At 42.7% G+C, this 19,979-nt stretch overlaps 2 long non-coding RNA genes across 3 annotated transcripts; both read left to right on the top strand.

The window, feature by feature from the left end:
* The first annotated feature begins 299 nt into the window (after window positions 1-299).
* On the top strand, window positions 300-10,623 carry LOC126994665 (uncharacterized). 2 transcript variants are annotated; one of them, XR_007749409.1, is made up of 3 exons: window positions 300-778; window positions 3,452-3,592; window positions 10,546-10,623. It is a non-coding gene; the product is annotated as an uncharacterized LOC126994665 (long non-coding RNA). The 2 variants fall into 2 exon arrangements; XR_007749408.1 differs by having other exon boundaries at window positions 303-754.
* A 1,539-nt stretch (window positions 10,624-12,162) lies between these two features.
* On the top strand, window positions 12,163-15,058 carry LOC126994666 (uncharacterized). Its single transcript, XR_007749410.1, has 2 exons — window positions 12,163-12,516; window positions 13,002-15,058. It is a non-coding gene; the product is annotated as an uncharacterized LOC126994666 (long non-coding RNA).
* Window positions 15,059-19,979: the final 4,921 nt, after the last annotated feature.

The following is a 19,979-nucleotide window of genomic DNA, read 5'->3' as shown; positions in this document are numbered from 1 at the left end:
AGAGGTTTGTTTTGATCAAACCCTTAGAGACCCAGCCATGCCGACCTGATCAGGAGTTACGTTAGCAATGATGTCCCTCGATGCTGCTCTTGCTCTTGCTGTACAGGTGACCCGTTGGAGAGAGTGAACAATTCGTGATGTATCTGACCTATTAATAAACAAGTAATGGCTTAAAAAACAACTAAATTGCCATATAAGTAAGTATAATATATTCATCAGCCGATTGGGAGGTTAATAAGTGATAAAATAATGAGTGATGAAGCAAATGATTGTTGTGACCTGTTGTTGTTGGCCTGGAAATCCCGAGCCACCTGTGACATCAAGATCAAGATGGAGTGAGTGAACAGACACCCTATGGAGTTATTCGTGTGCGGTGAGAGACTTACACGTTGTTATTTGCATGCGTGACTAACTCTACAGCTGTGTCACTGTGCTCCTGTGTGCTGTGTTACGTCTACGTCTTGAGGTGACGGTCAGGGATTAGCACATCTCACATCTGAGGGTGGACGTGCCGCTCTCTTCCCTAACTGAACTTTGCCTATTATTATTGGTGTTGTGTCTCGCCATGCCACCCAAGCTTTCAAAATACCCTGGTCCTGCTGGCCACTCGTCGAGAACTCCAAAGCAAGATGGCATTATCCCGAAAACAAAAGGACTGGTTGGTACTCGATCCCAGAAAGGAGGAGACGGTGGGACCCCCGATCAGCTGATCATGGTGGCACGCCGGTATCAACTCGGACTGATGGTCAACCTGGTGGGTCTGTTGTGTCTCCTTGTGGTAGCTGTGAGGTTGCTGTTGGTCAAGATGGCATTGGATGTGATAAATGTGATAATTGGTTTCATCCTAGTCCACTGTGTATGGGGGTATCTGATCGTGTGATTGATGTCATTCGTGAGGCAGGAGGTGCTGGGGTTGAATATGTTTGTACTCAGTGTAGGGCTCGTCCTGTGGTTGCTGGAGCAGGTAAGGATTCCTCAGGTGACCCAGCTGTAGCTCAACTCTTTGTAATGGCGAGATCCTTGTGCTCAGCAATTACTAAACTAACAGAAAGGGTGGACTCTCTTGCCTCGCATTCATCTTCTGCCTCTCCGACTCAGGTTACCTCTGGGGATGATTTGAGAATGTCTATTCGGGAGGAAATAGTAGAGATGGACGAGAGAAGAAAAAGGAAAGAATCAGTCATATTCAGGGGTGTAAAGGTCGAGTCTAATGAAGATGCAAGGACTAGCATTGCAAACATCACTCGCTATATTCTGAATACCACTCCATCTATGTCTGATTTATTTTGTATTGATAGAAACAAGGGTCTTTACAGAGTTAAAATTGCCGATGATGACTCGCGTAGGAAGCTAGTGATGGAAGCAAAAAATCTTAGAAACAACCACGAGTTCAATGGCATTTATGTTAATAGGGATTTAACATTCAAACAAAGAAAAGAACTGTATGAGAGGCGACAAGGAACAGGCTAGCTGGTGCCTCAGCTCAGCCTGTAGCCCAGCCTGCCAGTTCTGATTCTCTTGGCTCAACTGCCCCTTTACTACCCAACTAAATGTTAGTTTGTGTAATGTAAATAGTCTTATCAATAAGGTTGCATTTGTTAAGCACTTCTTATTTTCAAATAATGCACATGTATTACTGAGACTTGGTTAATTAGTACTATTCCAGATGCTGCAGTTTCAATTACTAATTATAACTTATTCAGAAATGACGTTTCTGGTTCAGTTCATAAACATGGAGCTGGCATTTATGTACATAATTCTTACAGATGTCTCAACATGAACATCAAAATACCTAACGTCTGCTCAGTCTTTCCTCCAGATTACAAAATATTTATTGTAGTTGTTTATAGACCTCCCTCTTACTCTCTTCAAGACAATAATAAACTCATAGATTTTCTAACAGATTTTTGTACTAACAGGGAAGTAATAGTGATTGGTGATTTTAACCTTCCTTCTATCTCTTGGTTACTAGGCAGTGTAAATAATGTAACAGCTAATACTGATAAACTTTTTCTAGACTGTTTCACCTCATTAGGCCTCACTCAGTGGATTGATGAGCCAACAAACATCAGGGCAGGCAATACTTTAGATCTATTTCTCACTACTGAAACTGATCGAGTAGTCTCCTCTAATGTATTTCCCCCATTTGCCAACTGTGATCACTGTGTTATACTTTGTGGATATATTTTCCAGTACAAACCTGTGAAGTCAAATGTCAGCGCTGCATCCCCTTTCTGGCCTAAAGCCAATATTAAGCAAATTAATCAATTCTTGTCCACTGTAGACTGGGACTTTGAATTCCAGAATATGAACTCTAATGATTCATACAATAAATTTTTGTCCTATATAAACTATTTTGGAAGAACATATGCTCCACAAAAAACTCTTCGCTCCTCATCAAGTGCCCCTTACAAACCATAGGAATACAAACCTCCTAGAGCTCTTATAAACATCTAAAAGAATAGTTGGAACCATTACAAACAGATGAGAGCAGTACATGGTAGAAACTCTGTACTTGCTTTTGAAGCTTTGCAAACATTTCTGGATGTAAATTACCAGTACAGGAACTATTCCACTCAGAAACAGGTTTCTTATGAGGAGGACATCCTTAATAATTACTCACTTAAGCCCAAATTATTTCACTCGTACATACGCGGGAAAAAAGTAGGCTGTCCTTCCGTTGGTCCTCTCGGTGATGCAGAAAACTTAGTATCCGACCCTAAAGAGATGGCTCACCTCTTAGGTGGTGCTTTTTCCTCAGTGTTTACCATACCCTCTGGTCTTCCACAGTCACCACACCAAGTACATGATGGCTCCTTTCACCAGATACACTTCACAGTTCATGATGTTGCTAGGGAACTCGGTGCTATTAACCCTTCCACTGCAATGGGACCTGACTCTGTTCATCCAGTATTACTAAAACATTGCTCCACTAATTTAGCATATCCTCTGTTTAAAATATTCGTTTCATCTATAAATTCGGAGGAGGTTCCTGAAATTTGGAAAAAATCTTCAGTAGTACCTATTTTCAAGAAAGGTAAACGAAGTGATCCTCTTAACTATCGCCCAGTAAGCCTCACTTCTGTTAGCTGTAAAATTTTAGAGAGAATAATTGTTGCTGCACTGCATAATTATTTGAACGAGGAATAGGGCTAACAGGGTATTAGGCTTTATTATTAACAGGACGGTAACCAGCAGGAGTGCAGAGGTCATCCTCAGACTCTGTTTAGCGTCAGTCAGGCCACACTCAAGTACTGTTTATTTTGACTACCGCTACCGCACTGGGAAAGAAAAAAATGGTACCGCACTACCACAACCGCACTACTCCGGAAAAACTACCGCACTTCTGATTTTTTAGGACCTGATTATTACTGTTATTATTTCTATTATTATTATCATTATTATTATTATTATTATTATTATTATTATTATTATTATTTTTATTTTTCAGCGGGTGATTTTGACATGCGGCAGCTTGGGGTCGCCCGCAGGGTCCTCCGCCCCAAGGGAATGACCAGGACATGCGCCTCCCCCCGCCAGGCATGGGGGGGGGAGGTGGTGGAGGTGGAGCGCCGTCACACCATGATAACAGGTGGGCGGTGATGTGGTGTTGATGGTGTTCATATGTGTGTGTGTGTGTGTGAGTAAGTAAGTAAGTTTATTGCCATAATACAAAGTCACTTATAAATTTACAAAGTCAGATATTGAGGCACAGTCTGTTAAGCCGAAGCTTCCTACAGACTGGGATGAACTAATATATGGTAGACATATTGTAGGCACACTGTATCAGCATATATCCACAAAAAAAATGTGCTTATGCATTCATAGATTTGCATCCACATGCACACATACTTGTAAACGCACACAAACGTACATATACATTCACACATACATACATATACATACACATAGCTGGGCGTTATCGCAATAAGTTATCGCGATACTTTATCGCTAATAACAAAATCGGATTATGGACCATCCGTTACTTATTTAAATATATATCGGTATCTTCGTTACTTTTGTAACCAAACTAGCAATAATCGCTACTTTTTTCCGCCTCTCAGAAAAAAACGTTGTCTCCTCCCTACTGCGCATGCGTGGCCCGGTGTTGTATGAAAAAACTTCGGGGTATGAAATATCTTCGGTGATGAGATTTCATACTTAGATCATGAAAATTAAAATACTAGGTTATTTTTTTATGCTACTCAAAAATCAATATATCACTGAGAAAAATCATTTAACTTTCCCCCAAAATGATTATTCACTGCCTCAAATTTGATATTCCATATTAGTTTGTGACCATGCCATGGTACTGAAGGCACCCGGTGTTGTGTTATTTGGTGTCCCATCATCAAAAGCTGGCGATTTTGTTTACAAACACTGGTCTCTCGTGAACTGCACATGCTCAGACCATTAAGTGTAGACCTGTACAGTCTCACAATGCTTTTTTAACACATTAAGAGTTGCTGGAAAGCTGAATCAAACATACAGTACCACCATCCTCGCTGTTTCTAGAACGACGTACACTCTGTACATATAAATACAACTCGTACAGAGTGTCGTTCTAGAAACAGCGATGATGGTGGTACTGTTACTATATGTCTGATTCAGCCTTCCAGCAACTCTTAATTACGGTTTAAAATCTTTATGAGACTGTACAGGTGTACGCTTGCTGGTCTGAGCATGCACCGTTCACGAGAGACCAGAGTTTGTAAACAATTTTTGACGGTGGGGACGCCAAATAACACAACACCGGTTCAGGCATTTCTAGTACTACCGTCCATATGTACATGCCAACCTGTGGTTTTAAGGTTTTGTAAGTTTCCTAAAATACAGATAATGAAAATTTTAATTCATCAATGTTGTTCTATCTGAAATATCAATATAGTATCGTTTTCGCCTATTGGACTTATCGCTAGCTAGTATCGGAATTGTGGATTTTTATCGGGTATCGGTTATCGCCTATATTTGTGTCTCTAGTTAATGAATATCGGTTATCGCCGTTAAGGTTTTTCATTATCAGTTATCAGTTATCGGGAATAAGGTTTTCTGTTATCGTGCCCAGCTATGTACATACATACATATACATATACACACATACACATCCATACATATATATACATACACAAAATAAACACACATGTACATACCTATATATCAAACCTTTTACTATACACCAAATATATAGAAATTCTCATTCATTCTGACAATTAATTGAATGATTTTTTCTTTTCTTTTTGAATGGCGAAAGATTACAGGTTAACATAAGATTTTTTCAATGTGTTGGCAGTGAACTCCATATTCCTGGACCAAGACAGGCAATGCTATTATTACAGAGAGATGTATTAAATCGCGGGACATGAAGATTTGTTCTATTTGCTCTTTGTCCATCTATTAACGAGAAGATTAAAGAGTCTGTTTCCTTAATGGCAGTGAGTTCCATATTCGTGGACCAAGACAGGCAATGCTATTATTACGGAGAGATGTATTAAATCGCGGGACATGAAGACTTGTACTATTTTCTCTTGTTACTCTTTGTCCATCTATTAACGAGAAGATTAAAGAGTCTGTTTCCTTAATGGCAGTGAGTTCCATATTCGTGGACCAAGACAGGCAATGCTATCATAACAGAGAGATGTATCAAATCGCGGGACATGAAGATTTGTACTATTTTCTCTTGTTACTCTTTGTCGATGAGAAGATTAAAGAGTCTGTTTCCTTAATGGTTTTAAATATCAATAACAGCAGGAAATATTTATGAATTGAGCCGATATTCAACAAATCTTCACTCTTTCATCCCTCACGCTGGTAAACTCTGGAACTTTCTTTCAAGAGGAGGGTATCAGGACACCTCTCCTCCCGAAACTGACCTATCTTTCGGCCACCTCTTTAGATTCTTTTTAGGAGCAGTGAGTAGCGGGCTTTTTTTTTTTATTAATGTTTGCTTTTTGTGTGCCCTTGAACTGTCTCCTTTGCTGTAAAAAAAAAAAATGATGTTTAGAAAATATCTCTCAAGTTGAACTGAATTTTCTAATGAAAAATATACATCTGAATACCGTTTTCTGTGCCACTACTAACTTTTTTAGAAGAGAAGGCCAAGTACAGCCATACACAGAAATGCAATAATGGAGGAAGGGAAAGGCGAGCGTTTAGTGTGGCTGGACATTATACCTACATGTTTATTTTGTATTTATAATGTCTATTTTCCTTTTTTTTTTTCCTTCCTTCCTTCCTTCCTTCCTTCCTTCTCAATTTTTATCATCTAATCTTTCCTTTTTATTAATGTCAATGACTGTGAATGTATGTTATTATTGTTATTATTATTATTATTATTATTATTTATCTTTTTCTGTCTGTGTGTGTTCAGAATTATGTATTATATGTGTATTTTATTTATTTTAGTTCTCTCTCTCTCTCTCTCTCTCTCTCTCTCTCTCTCTCTCTCTCTCTCTCTCTCTCTCTCTCTCTCTCTGTCTCTCTCCTCTCTTCCTTTCATTCCCTTTCCTTCCCTTCCTTTCCCTTCCCTTTCATTCCCTTTCCTTCTCTTCCTTTCCCATCCCTTCTCTTCCTTTCCCTTCCCTTTCCTTCTCTTCCCTTCCCTTCCCTTCCCTTCCCTTTTCTTCTCTTCCTTTCCCATCCCTTCTCTTCCTTTCCCTTCCCTTTCATTCCCTTTCCTTCTCTTCCTTTCCCATCCCTTCTCTTCCTTTCCCTTCCTTTTCATTCCCTTTCCTTCTCTTCCTTTCCTTCCCTTCTTCTTTCCTTCCTTCATTCCTTCCTTCCCTTCCCTTTCCTTCCTTCCTTCTCTTCCTTCCCATCCTTCTCTTCCTTTTCCCTTTCCTTCCCTTCCTTTCCTTCTCTTCCTTTCCCTTCTCTTCCTTTCCTTCCCTTTCATTCCTTTCCTTCCCTTCCTTTCCTTCCTTCCTTTCCTTCCTTCCTTTCCTTCCCTTCCATTTCCTTTCCTTCTCTTCCTTTCCCATCCCTTCTTTTCCTTTCCTTCCCTTTCCTTCTCTTCCTTTCCCTTCCCTTCTCTTCCTTTCCCTTCCTTTCATTCCCTTTCCTTCTTCCTTTCCCATCCCTTCTCTTCCTTTCCCTTCCCTTTCATTCCCTTTCCTTCCCTTCCCTTCCTTTCCTTCCTTCCCTTTCCTTCCTTTCCTTCCCATCCCTTCTCTTCCTTTCCTTTCCTTCCTTCCCTTTCCTTCTTCCTTTCCCATCCTTTCTCTTCCTTTCCTTCCCTTTCATTCCCTTTCCTTCCTTCCCTTCCTTCCCTTCCTTCCTTCTTCCTTTCCCATCCCTTCCTTTCTTCCTTCCTTTCATTCCCTTCCTTCCTTCCCTTCCTTTTCCTTCTCTTCCTTTCCCATCCCTTCTCTTCCTTTCCCTCCCTTCTTCCCTTCCTTCCCTTCCTTCTCTTCCTTTCCCATCCTTCTCTTCCTTTCCTTCCCTTTCATTCCTTTCCTTCCCTTCCTTCCTTTCCTTCTCTTCCTTTCCCATCCCTCTTCCTTTCCCTTCCTTTCATTCCTTCCTTCCTTTCCCATCCCTTCTCTTCCTTCCTTCCCTTCCTTCCTTCCCTTTCCTTCTCTTCCTTTCCCATCCTTCTCTTCCTTTCCCTTCCTTTCATTCCCTTTCCTTCCCTTTCCTTTCCTTCTCTTCCTTTCCCATCCCTTCTCTTCCTTTCCCTGTCATTCCCTTTCCTTCCTTCCTTCCTTCCTTTCTTCTCTTCCTTTCCCATCCCTTCTCTTCCTTTCCTTCCTTTCCTTCCTTCCTTTCTTCTCTTCCTTTCCCATCCCTTCTCTTCCTTTCCTTCCTTTCCCTTTCCTTCCTTCCCTTCCCTTTTCTCTTCCTTTCCCATCCTTCTCTTCCTTTCCTTCCTTTCCTTCCTTCCCTTCCCTTCCTTTCCTTCTCTTCCTTTCCCATCCCTTCTCTTCCTTTCCCTTCCTTTCATTCCCTTCCTTCCCTTCCTTTCCTTCTCTTCCTTTCCCATCCCTTCTCTTCCTTTCCTTCCTTTCATTCCCTTTCCTTCTCTTCCTTTCCTTCCCTTTCTTCCTTTCCTTCTTCCTTCCCTTCTTTTCCTTCCCCTTCTTCTCTTCCCATCCCTTCTCTTCCTTTCCCTTCCTTTCATTCCCTTTCCTTCTCTTCTTCCTTTCCCATCCCTTCTCTTCCTTTCCCTTTCATTCCCTTTCCTTCCCTTCCTTTCCTTCCCTTTCTTCCTTTCCTTCTCTTCCTTCCCATCCCTTCTCTTCCTTTCCTTCCTTTCATTCCCTTTCCTTCCTTCCTTCCCTTTCTTCTCTTCCTTTCCCATCCTTCTCTTCCTTTCCCTTCCTTTCCTTCCTTCCCTTCCCTTTTCCTTCTCTTCCTTTCCCATCCCTTCTTCCTTTCCTTCCTTTCCTTCCTTCCCTTCCTTTCTCTTCCTTTCCCATCCCTTCTTCCTTTCCCTTTTCATTCCTTCCTTCCCTTTCCTTCTTCCTTCCCATCCCTTCTCTTCCTTTCCTTCCCTTTCCTTCTCTCTTCCTTTCCCTTCCCTTTCATTCCCTTACCTTCTTCCTTCCTTCCTTTCCTTCTTCCTTTCCCATCCCTTCTCTTCCTTTCCTTCCTTTCATTCCTTTCCTTCTCTTCCTTCCCATCCTTCTCTTCCTTTCCTTCCTTTCATTCCTTTCTTCCTTTCCCTTCCCTTTCATTCCTTTCCTTCCTTTCCCATCCCTTCTTCCTTTCCCTTTCCTTCTCTTCCTTCCTTCCCTTCCTTTCTTTCCTTCCTTTTCCCCTTCCTTCTCTTCCTTTCCCTTCCCTTTCATTCCCTTTCCTTCTCTTCCTTTCCCTTCCCTTTCATTCCCTTTCCTTCTCTTCCTTTCCCTTCCCTTTCATTCCCTTTCCTTCTCTTCCTTTCCCATCCCTTCTCTTCCTTTCCCTTCCCTTTCATTCCCTTTCCTTCTCTTCCTTTCCCATCCCTTCTCTTCCTTTCCCTTCCCTTTCCTTCTCTTCCTTTCCCTTCCCTTACATTCCCTTTCCTTCTCTTCCTTTCCCATCCCTGCTCTTCCTTTCGCTTCCTTTCATTCCCTTTCCTTCTCTTCCTTTCCCATCCCTTCTCTTCCTTTCCTTCCCTTTCATTCCTTCTTCCTTTCCTCCTTCTCTTCCTTTCCTTCCTTTCCCTTTCCTTCCTCTGCTTTCCCTTCCTTTCCCTTTTCGTTCCCTTCCTTTCCCTTCCCTTTCATTCCCTTTCCTTCTCTTCCTTTCCCATCCCTTCTCTTCCTTTCCTTCCCTTTCATTCCTTCCTTCCCTTCCCTTTCCTTTCCCTTCCCTTCCCTTCCCTTTCCTTCCCTTACATTCCCTTCCCTTCCCTTCCCTTCCCTTTCCTTCTCTTCCTTTCCCTTCCCTTTCCTTCCCTTCCCTTCCCTTTCCTTCCCTTCCCTTCCCTTTCCTTCTCTTCCTTTCCCATCCCTTCTCTTCCTTTCCCTTTCATTCCCTTTCCTTCCCTTCCCTTCCCTTTCCTTCTCTTCCTTTCCCATCCCTTCTCTTCCTTTCCCTTCCCTTTCATTCCCTTTCCTTCCCTTCCTTCCTTCCTTCTCTTCCTTTCCCATCCCTTTCATTCCCTTCCTTCCTTCCCTTTTCTTCTCTTCCTTTCCCATCCCTTCTCTTCCTTTCCCTTCCTTTCCTTCCCTTCCCTTCCTTTCCTTTCCTTTCCTTTCCCTTCCTTTCCCTTCCTTTCTTCCCTTTCCTTCCCTTCCTTTCCTTCTTCCTTCCCATCCCTTCTCTTCCTTTCCTTCCCTTTCATTCCCTTTCCTTCTCTCTTCCTTTCACTTCCTTCCCTTCCTTTCCCTTTCCTTCCCTTCCCTTTCCTTCTCTTCCTTTCCCATCCCTTCTCTTCCTTTCCCTTCCTTCTCCTTCCTTTCCCTTCCTTTTCCTTCCCTTCCCTTCCCTTCCCTTCCCTTTCCTTCTTTTCTTTTCCCTTCCCTTCCCTCTCCTTTCCTTCTCTTCCCTCCCCTTCCCTTCCCTTTCCTTCTCTTCCTTTCCCTTCCCTTCTCTTCTTTTCCTGTCCTTTCCTCTACTTCCCTTCCCTTTCCTTTCCTTCCCTTCCTTTCATTCCTTTGCCTTCCCTTCCCTTCCCTTCCCTTCCCTTAAACTGCTCTCAAAGGCAAGGCAAGGAGAGAGACAGAGGTGATAGATAAACTTATTATTATTATTATTATTATTATTATTATTATTATTATTATTATTATTGTTATATGGATGGGAATGTCTTTAAGGAGGAGGAAGAGGAGGAGGAGTAGGAGGAAGAGAAGAATTAGTTGATAATGAAGGACTGGGAAGAAGAGGAGGCCCTTCATTATCCACTATTTCCTCTCTTCCTCTTCTTCCTCCTTTTTCTCTCCTGTTTTATTTCTCTTCCTTTTCCTTATTTTTTCTTATCTTTTGTTCTTGATCCTCCTCCTCCTCCTCCTCCTCCTCCTTCCTCTTCTCATCCATCTTTTGACTCCTTATTTTCCATGTATTTTTATTTACTTTTATAACTGAACTTTCAACAAAGCAATATTAACAAGTCTCCCCTTTGACCAGGTTTCCCCGTGACCCGCGTGCCGATTTCGTTGACCAGCGGGGCATACAGTGCTTCTGAGAGCCCCCGCCCCAGCCCTGTGCTGTCACATCCCTTATGCAAGAGTTCACCAGCATCTTCACTCTTTAATCCCTATGCTGTCACATCCCTTATGCAAGAGTTCACCAGCATCTTCACTCTTTCATCCCTGTGCTGTCCACATCCCTTATGCAAGAGTTAACCAGCATCTTCACTCTTTCATCCCTTATGCAAGAGTTAACCAGCATCTTCACTCTTTCATCCCTGTGCTGTCTAAATCCCTTATGCAAGAGTTCACCAGCATCTTCACTCTTTCATCCCTGTGCTGTCCAAATCCCTTATGCAAGAGTTCACCAGCATCTTCACTCTTTCATCCCTGTGCTGTCCAAATCCCTTATGCAAGAGTTCACCAGCATCTTCACTCTTTCATCCCTGTGCTGTCCAAATCCCTTATGCAAGAGTTCACCAGCATCTTCACTCTTTCATCCCTGTGCTGTCCAATCCCTTATGCAATCCCTTATGCAAGAGTTAACCAGCATCTTCACTCTTTCATCCCTGTGCTGTCTAAATCCCTTATGCAAGAGTTCACCAGCATCTTCACTCTTTCATCCCTGTGCTGTCCAAATCCCTTATGCAAGAGTTCACCAGCATCTTCACTCTTTCATCCCTGTGCTGTCCAAATCCCTTATGCAAGAGTTCACCAGCATCTTCACTCTTTCATCCCTGTGCTGTCCAAATCCCTTATGCAAGAGTTCACCAGCATCTTCACTCTTTCATCCCTGTGCTGTCCAAACCCTTATGCAAGAGTTCACCAGCATCTTCACTCTTTCATCCCTGTGCTGTCTAAATCCCTTATGCAAGAGTTCACCAGCATCTTCACTCTTTCATCCCTGTGCTGTCTAAATCCCTTATGCAAGAGTTCACCAGCATCTTCACTCTTTCATCCCTGTGCTGTCCAAATCCCTTATGCAAGAGTTCACCAGCATCTTCACTCTTTCATCCCTGTGCTGTCTAAATCCCTTATGCAAGAGTTCACCAGCATCTTCACTCTTTCATCCCTGTGCTGTCTAAATCCCTTATGCAAGAGTTAACCAGCATCTTCACTCTTTCATCCCTGTGCTGTCCAAATCCCTTATGCAAGAGTTCACCAGCATCTTCACTCTTTCATCCCTGTGCTGTCAAAATCCCTTATGCAAGAGTTCACCAGCATCTTCACTCTTTCATCCCTGTGCTGTATAAATATATATATATATATATATATATATATATATATATATATATATATATATATATATATAATAACATATGAATCAGTTCAAATCTTTCATCCCTGTGCTGTCTAAATCAGGCACCAGTTAATCATTGCTCTCTTACAAGTCAGGCACCAGTTAATCATTGCCGTCTCTTACAAGTCAGGCACCAGTTAATCATTGCCGTCTCTTACAAGTCAGGCACCAGTTAATCATTGCCATCTCTTACAAGTCAGGCACCAGTTAATCATTGCCATCTCTTACAAGTCAGGCACCAGTTAATCATTGCCGTCTCTTACAAGTCAGGCACCAGTTAATCATCCCTCTCCGCTATCTACTTGTCCTGTCAGGCACCAGTTAATCATTGCCGTCTCTTACAAGTCAGGCACCAGTTAATCATTGCCGTCTCTTACAAGAAAAATATTCAAAATCATAAAAAAAGATAAACTATTAGTCCTACTTATGATTTTTGTGTGAAAAACTCCTCTTGGGTAATGTATATTAAACTATGATTTCATTGGCCAAGTTTAATACAAGAAATTGTCCCCATAAGGCTGAGTAGCTAGCATGCAGCCTTGCATTCTCCCTGGACGCGGCTTCACGCTGCCACCAGGGATTTTCCTGTCACCAGCGAGGGGCCTAAGACTACCCACATGCTGTCCTGAAGACCACCCAGCAACCCGGACTCTAGAGGAAACCGCCCAAGTAAATCAAGAATGAGTTCCGGGGGGCAGCATGAGTCAAGATTAAATGGCGTCACTATAAAAATTGCCTGCGCCATGACGGGCTGGGGCCGACCACCAGGCCCCTGAAGAAGGCCTACCGGTGCTATAGGGGAACACATAAAAAAAAAAAATGGAAACAAAGAAGAATTTATGCAAAAAAAATCATTTCAATCAAAAAAATCGATTTAAATAAGAAAAATCTGCTTTAAATCAAATAAATTGATTTTTTTGATTTTTTTTTTAGAACATCATGATTTTTTCCAACCCTGCCTCTCGGGAACTCTTGGGAGCTTTCTGTAACCTGGAAGAGCTCTTTGGAACCCCTGAGAACTCTTGGGCTTCTGTAACCTGGGAAGCCTGATAACTCTTGGGAGCTTTCCGTAACTTAGGAGACTCTTGGAAATGCTTACGAAATCTCTTAAAACTCCCTCAAACTCTACTGAAAGGATCACCCCATATCCGCAGGTCCTGGTGGCACCCGACCCGAGCTACTGGTACTGCCGGAACCCCCTGGTTGGCGGATGAGATCTTCCTGACGGATGTGACGGCCAACTTCCTGACTGTGAGGATCGGGGAGTGCAAGAAGCGGCCGGAGGTTTTCAAGGACACGACCGACCCAAACCAGAAATCCCAGTGCTCGATTATGTGATGTGTTGTGATTGTGAATATGTCTTGACTTTGCTGGTGAAGGTTTCCATGGCAAATAGGATCATACTGAAAAGATATTAGCCGGGGGTCTTCAAGGACACGACCGACCCAAACCAGAAATCCCAGTGCTCGATTATGTGATGTGTTGTGATTGTGAATATGTCTTGACTTTGCTGGTGAAGGTTTCCATGGTGAACAGGATCATGCTGAAAAGATATTAGCCGGGGGTCTTCAAGGACACGACCGACCCAAACCAGAAATCCCAGTACTCAATTATGTGGTTATTGTGAATATGTCTTGACTTTGCTGGTGAAGGTTTCCATGGTGAACAGGATCATACTGAAAAGATATTTGCACGGAAAGATATTGTTGTGCTGTGTTCGTGGGAGTCCCGTAAACAAACATGTGGGTACAGCTATTACTGGACGCAAAATGTTATTGTAAAGCCTGCTAGATACATTTGACAAGCATAGAAAACCACCTAAAAATTACAAGTTAAAACTCTGTCATCACTTGCAGAATTGGAAGTCCAAACAATCTAAACTGATACTTCAAAGGAAGCCCACAGCCTTAGGATTACTTTAGGCATTTGGGTTTGAGCCTTGGTGCAAAGCCAGATTTTTAAGAAATTTATTTATAAAATTGTACGGGCCGTGAACACCTCGTGTGTGACCCCCTGCTGCTCACAAGCCGTACACCAATTAACCGTGTAGCAGCGACGGGACAAATTTGTGGCTTTACCGTGGAGCAGCGACGAGCCAAACTTGTGCCATGATTTAAACCCAAAAAAATAGATGATACACAAGCTGATCACAAATGTTTTGATATATACTATGAAATGGTTTGTGTGAGGGGTGATTTTTTCTCATTTTTCTCGCTTAGAGGGACCATTAAGAAACATGATCCCCGCTGCTACCGGGTTAAAAAAAAAAACTTCCTATGGAGAAAAAATATTCTCTGGGGAAGCTCAAGAGATAGAGGAAGGCCATTTCCTGAGGAGTATTATGCACTCTTTGTTATGCCTGTTAGGGCGAACACAGATTTTTAATTATTATTTTCCCACCAGTAGTACTATGGGTTGTCCACCTCACCCTACAATGGAAACAATATAACATTTGAAAAACCATGCTATTCCACCTTCTGTATAAAAAGAGATGTTATATGTTTTTCCTGTTTTAGTCATGGAATTTACTATTAAGCAGAATATTGTTGTACACTTGGGCACTTAAACAGGAGGAGGCTTTTCAAACAGGCAAATGTTGGTGCCCAGATGTTTAAAAAATGCTGCTTGGAAGTCTGAAGAGTGACTGGAATCTGCGACTTCTTAGCTGATGGGGGCTTCGTGGTGCAGTGGTTAGCACACTCAGCTCACAACCAAGAGAGCACGGGGTCGATTCCCAGGCGGAGTGGAAAAATTTGGGCGGCTTTTCTGATACCCTACGCCCCTGTCCACCCAGCAGTGAATGGGTACCAGGTATTAATCGGGGGTTGTGTCCCGTCTCCTGGGGTCTGTTCTCTTCTCCTATAATTCCTTCCCCTTCTGTCTCTCTCCGACACATGACCACAGATGTTGCGCCCACTAAACAAAACTTTCCAACTTTTTCTCTGGTGATTCTCTGTACAGGCAGTGGTTCGGAAGGTGTACTAGACTGCCTCCAGCTGACTGTTTGAGGCTCTACCATGTCTTCCGGTCATGGTTTTAGGGTTTCCGCCGTCCATAAGCTTAAGAAATCTTGTGTACTGTATTTCCAAGCTTCTGAAAATGGACCCAAAATATCATACTGAGTGCCTCTCTAATGTTCATCTCTATGTATAGGGAAGGGAGTTGTATCATAGCCTGTTAAGAATATTAAGGTGTCTATTGTGTATTTCCAGGCCTCTGAAAATGGACCCAAAATGTCAGAATGAGTGCATGTTGTACCTCTAATGTTTATCGCTATGTATAGGGAAGGGAGTTGTACTCACAGAGTTATATACATAGAGGGTTCCCAGAGCCTGGATTTTGAAGCAACTGGCGGCCATCTTAGGGTGACGAATGGCGAGACAGAGAGAAATTTACTTTCACATAGTTATGTCTGCTATTATCAGGTCAGCAGTGCCTCAGCGACCCTCTGTCAGATAGACTTGTTATTTTCTTGTCCATTTTCTACCCACTGATTATTGTTACATTGGTACATGTCATATACCATCTGCATCGGAAAAACATGCTCAATTTGAAGCTGTAAACGAAAATCTAATACAATAAAAAGTTCCTGAATGACAAGTAATTGAAGCAAAAAAGATGAACAAAAATGTTTATACACTACCATAATGATATGCAGCAATGTCTCATGAACACGATGATCGGCTCAGTTTTCCAAAATATCATAATGGTGGCTTGCTAATAGTGGTTAAGTGTATACATGTGTCACAACGGAAAGGTCACCAATCCGTCACCCTATGGCAGCCGACCACAGGCAGGAGCAGTGGCTTCACCTCTCACCGTGGCGAGAGATTGGAGTTGAACCCTCTAGTCTATAACTGTGGTTGTACCATATCCTGTTAAGAATATTAAGGAGTTTGTTGTGTATTTCCAGGCCTTGGGAACTGTGACAATGGACTGAAAACAACATTGGAATTAGTGCAAGATATACCCCTGATGTCCTGCTCCTGTTCTTCTCTTGTATAGAGAGAGAGGAGAGAAAGAACAGACATAGTTAGTGAAGTGCCTTTCTTATGCCTGCCTAGTAAAAAATAATAATAATAAGAGGGAGAGATAATGTTACAAGCTATTGTGTTCTTAAGGGCTAATTAAACTTTGCTGGTATTGGAATCTGATTTTTTTTCTTTAATTCCTATTAGATATTATTAAGTAAGTCCACCTTAGAAAGTTAAGTAAGATATGAAAAGAGAGAGAGAGAGAGAGATATCTCCCACAAAGTCAAAATATATTGGCTCCCCATGTTTAAAGGGAGAGAGAGAGAGACATATCTCCCACAAAGTCAAAATATATTGGCTCCCCATGTTTAAAGGGAGAGAGAGAGAGACATATCTCCCACAAAGTCAAAATATATTGGCTCCCCATGTTTAAAGAGAGAGAGAGAGACATATCTCCCACAAAGTCAAAATATATTGGCTCCCCATGTTTAAAGAGAGAGAGACATATCTCCCACAAAGTCAAAATATATTGGCTCCCCATGTTTAAAGAGAGAGAGAGAGACATATCTCCCACAAAGTCAAAATATATTGGCTCCCCATGTTTAAAGGGAGAGAGAGAGAGACATATCTCCCACAAAGTCAAAATATATTGGCTCCCCATGTTTAAAGAGAGAGAGAGACATATCTCCCACAAAGTCAAAATATATTGGCTCCCCATGTTTAAAGAGAGAGACATATCTCCCACAAAGTCAAAATATATTGGCTCCCCATGTTTAAAGAGAGACAGAGAGAGAGACAGACAGACAGAGAGAGAGACATATCTCCCTCAAAGTCAAAATATATTGGCTCCCCATGTTTAAAGAGAGAGAGACATATCTCCCACAAAGTCAAAATATATTGGCTCCCCATGTTTAAAGAGAGACAGAGAGAGAGACAGAGAGACAGAGAGAGAGACATATCTCCCTCAAAGTCAAAATATATTGGCTCCCCATGTTTAAAGAGAGAGAGAGAGAGAGACATATCTCCCTCAAAGTCAAAATATATTGGCTCCCCATGTTTAAAGAGAGAGAGAGAGAGAGAGAGAGAGAGACATATCTCCCTCAAAGTCAAAATATATTAGTTCCCCCATGTTTAAAGAGAGAGAGAGAGAGAGAGAGAGAGACATATTTCCCACAAAGTCAAAATATATTGGCTCCCCATGTTTAAAGAGAGAGAGAGAGAGAGAGAGAGAGACAGAGACATATCTCCCTCAAAGTCAAAATATTGTTATGCCGGACGTGTTACTTGGGTTCCGTGTCGCCGTCAGGAGACTCCGTGGGAGGGAGATATGTAAACACTTTGCACAGCTTCTGTAGTTTAATATTCTTCCTTAGTAGTACACTTCACTCTGACTCTTCACTGACCACTAGCTTACTATGACTGGGACTGGGACTCTCTCGCCCTCTTCTCCTATATATATCCAGAACAGTACAGTCTAGAATATTACAGTATATTTTAGATCATACAAGAACATGTAGCAAAAATATATGCGAGTTGGCAACACTTCCCGCCCCTTTGCTCGTTTCTCCGGGAGCCTTCTAGAGGCCTATGGTCGCCGGGGGAAGCTTCCGGCACAACAATATATTAGTTCCCCCATGTCTAAAGAGAGAGAGAGAGAGAGAGAGAGAGAGAGGTCTTATAAATCCGTTGAGGGAGAGAGAAATATTTAAATGTCTCGAAAATCTGTTTAGGCTAACGTGACATTTAAGCTGATATGAGTTTGTTTGGGAAGGAAGATGAAGGCAATTAGTCAGTCAGTCAGCTGGTAAGTCAATCTGTCAGGCAATCAATTTTCATTCTCTCTCTCTCTCTCTCTCTCTCTCTCTCTCTCTCTCTCTCTCTCTCTCTCTCTCTCTCTCTCTTTAGGCATGGGGGAACTAATATATTTTGACTTTGTGGGATCTCTCTCTCTCTCTCTCTCTCTCTCTCTCTCTCTCTCTCTCTCTCTCTCTCTCTCTCTCTCTCTCTCTCGACGTGAGCAAGTATACGCCTCCTTTGTTATAAAAAAAACTCATTATCGTGTATCTGTGGGTACTGCCAGGACCTCACACAGCCCATCCTCCTTGCTCAAGGGGGGACAGTAACCACTCCTAATGAACGGAGAGAATCCGGCCTGAGCGGGGCTTGAACCGCCGTCTGTTTGGCCGTGAAGTCTGGCAGCGCGGCGCTCTAACTGATTGAGCTACTGGAGCGGTGTGTGTGTGTGTGTGTGTGTGTGTGTGTGTGTGACTGGCTGACTAAGTGATTGACTGATTAACTGACTCACTCACTAATGGATGGACTGATTGAGTGACTGACTGACTGAATGCAGATGAATTCAATTAGTCAGTCAGTCAGCCAGTGATAATGTTAACTACTACTACTACTACTACTTAAACTACAACAACAACTACTACTACTACTACTACTACTACTACTACTACTACTACTACCACAGTTCACTACAGTCAGTACAGAGAGAGAGAGAGAGAGAGAGAGAATCACCACCATTTGTTCTCCTCCACTTTCCTTTCCTTCCTATATCTTCTCTTCCTCCTTCTGTTCTTTTGTTCCTTCCCATCCTCCTCCTCCTCCTCCTCCTCCTCCTCAAGCGCCAGGGTGGAGGAAGGAAGGTTGAGGGGTAAGGGAGGGAGGTAGATATGCATGTGATAAGACCCAAGCCTGGAAGTGTTCTGGCCTGCATGGTCGGGTATCCTGTGCGAAGCTGAGTTCCTCATAAGTATAGGCCTTTGAGAGAGTGGCGGGGGGGAGGGGGGACTGCATGTGTGTGTGTGTGTAGGTGTGTATTTTCCATTTTGCCTCCAAACCTCCTCCTCCTCTTCATTGTCTAAAAGTCTATATCCTTGTTTTTCAGGCGTAGAAGAGAGGGTGCAGGTCACAGGCTCGGGTAAGGTAGGGTAAGGTAAGGTATGCGCTTCTTACATCAGCTATTTCTAAAGGTCAAAGAAGGGTCAGTCGGGTTCTAATGAGTGTTTCTTCAGGTTCATGGTACAGAGGAAGGGTCAAACTACCACCAGGGTCATAAAACTACCCCTGGAAATGCCCACAACTTCTAGGAAAGCCTTGTCAAATAGGTGTTTCTTCAGGTTCATGGTACAGAGGAAGGGTCAAACTACCACCAGGGTCATAAAACTACCCCTGGAAATGCCCACAACTTCTAGGAAAGCCTTGTCAAATAGGTGTTTCTTCAGGTTCATGGTACAGAGGAAGTCAAACTACCACCAGGGTCATAAAACTACCCCTGGAAATGCCCACAACTTCTAGGAAAGCCTTGTCAAATAGGTGTTTCTTCAGGTTCATGGTACAGAGGAAGGGTCAAACTACCACCAGGGTCATAAAACTACCCCTGGAAATGCCCACAACTTCTAGGAAAGCCTTGTCAAATAGGTGTTTCTTCAGGTTCATGGTACAGAGGAAGGGTCAAACTACCACCAGGGTCATAAAACTACCCCTGGAAATGCCCACAACTCCTAGGAAAGCCTTGTCAAATAGGTGTTTCTTCAGGTTCATGGTACAGAGGAAGGGTCAAACTACCACCAGGGTCATAAAACTACCCCTGGAAATGCCCACAACTCCTAGGAAAGCCTTGTCAAATAGGTGTTTCTTCAGGTTCATGGTACAGAGGAAGGGTCAAACTACCACCAGGGTCATAAAACTACCCCTGGAAATGCCCACAACTTCCAGGAAAGCCTTGTCAAATAGGTGTTTCTTCAGGTTCATGGTACAGAGGAAGGGTCAAACTACCACCAGGGTCATAAAGCTAACCCTGGAAATGCCCACAACTTCTAGGAAAGCCTTGTCAAATAGGCGTTTCTTCAGGTTCATGGTACAGAGGAAGGGTCAAACTACCACCAGGGTCATAAAACTACCCCTGGAAATGCCCACAACTTCTAGGAAAGCCTTGTCAAATAGGTGTTTCTTCAGGTTCATGGTACAGAGGAAGGGTCAAACTACCACCAGGGTCATAAAACTACCCCTGGAAATGCCCACAACTTCTAGGAAAGCCTTGTCAAATAGGTGTTTCTTCAGGTTCATGGTACAGAGGAAGGGTCAAACTACCCCTGGAAATGCCCACAACTCCTAGGAAAGCCTTGTCAAATAGGTGTTTCTTCAGGTTCA

The sequence above is a fragment of the Eriocheir sinensis genome, unplaced genomic scaffold (genome assembly GCF_024679095.1).
Source record: "Eriocheir sinensis breed Jianghai 21 unplaced genomic scaffold, ASM2467909v1 Scaffold844, whole genome shotgun sequence".
Classification (NCBI taxonomy): domain Eukaryota; kingdom Metazoa; phylum Arthropoda; class Malacostraca; order Decapoda; family Varunidae; genus Eriocheir; species Eriocheir sinensis.
The sequence above is the reverse complement of the archived record's forward strand: the minus strand, read 5'-3'. Positions and strand labels throughout refer to the sequence as shown.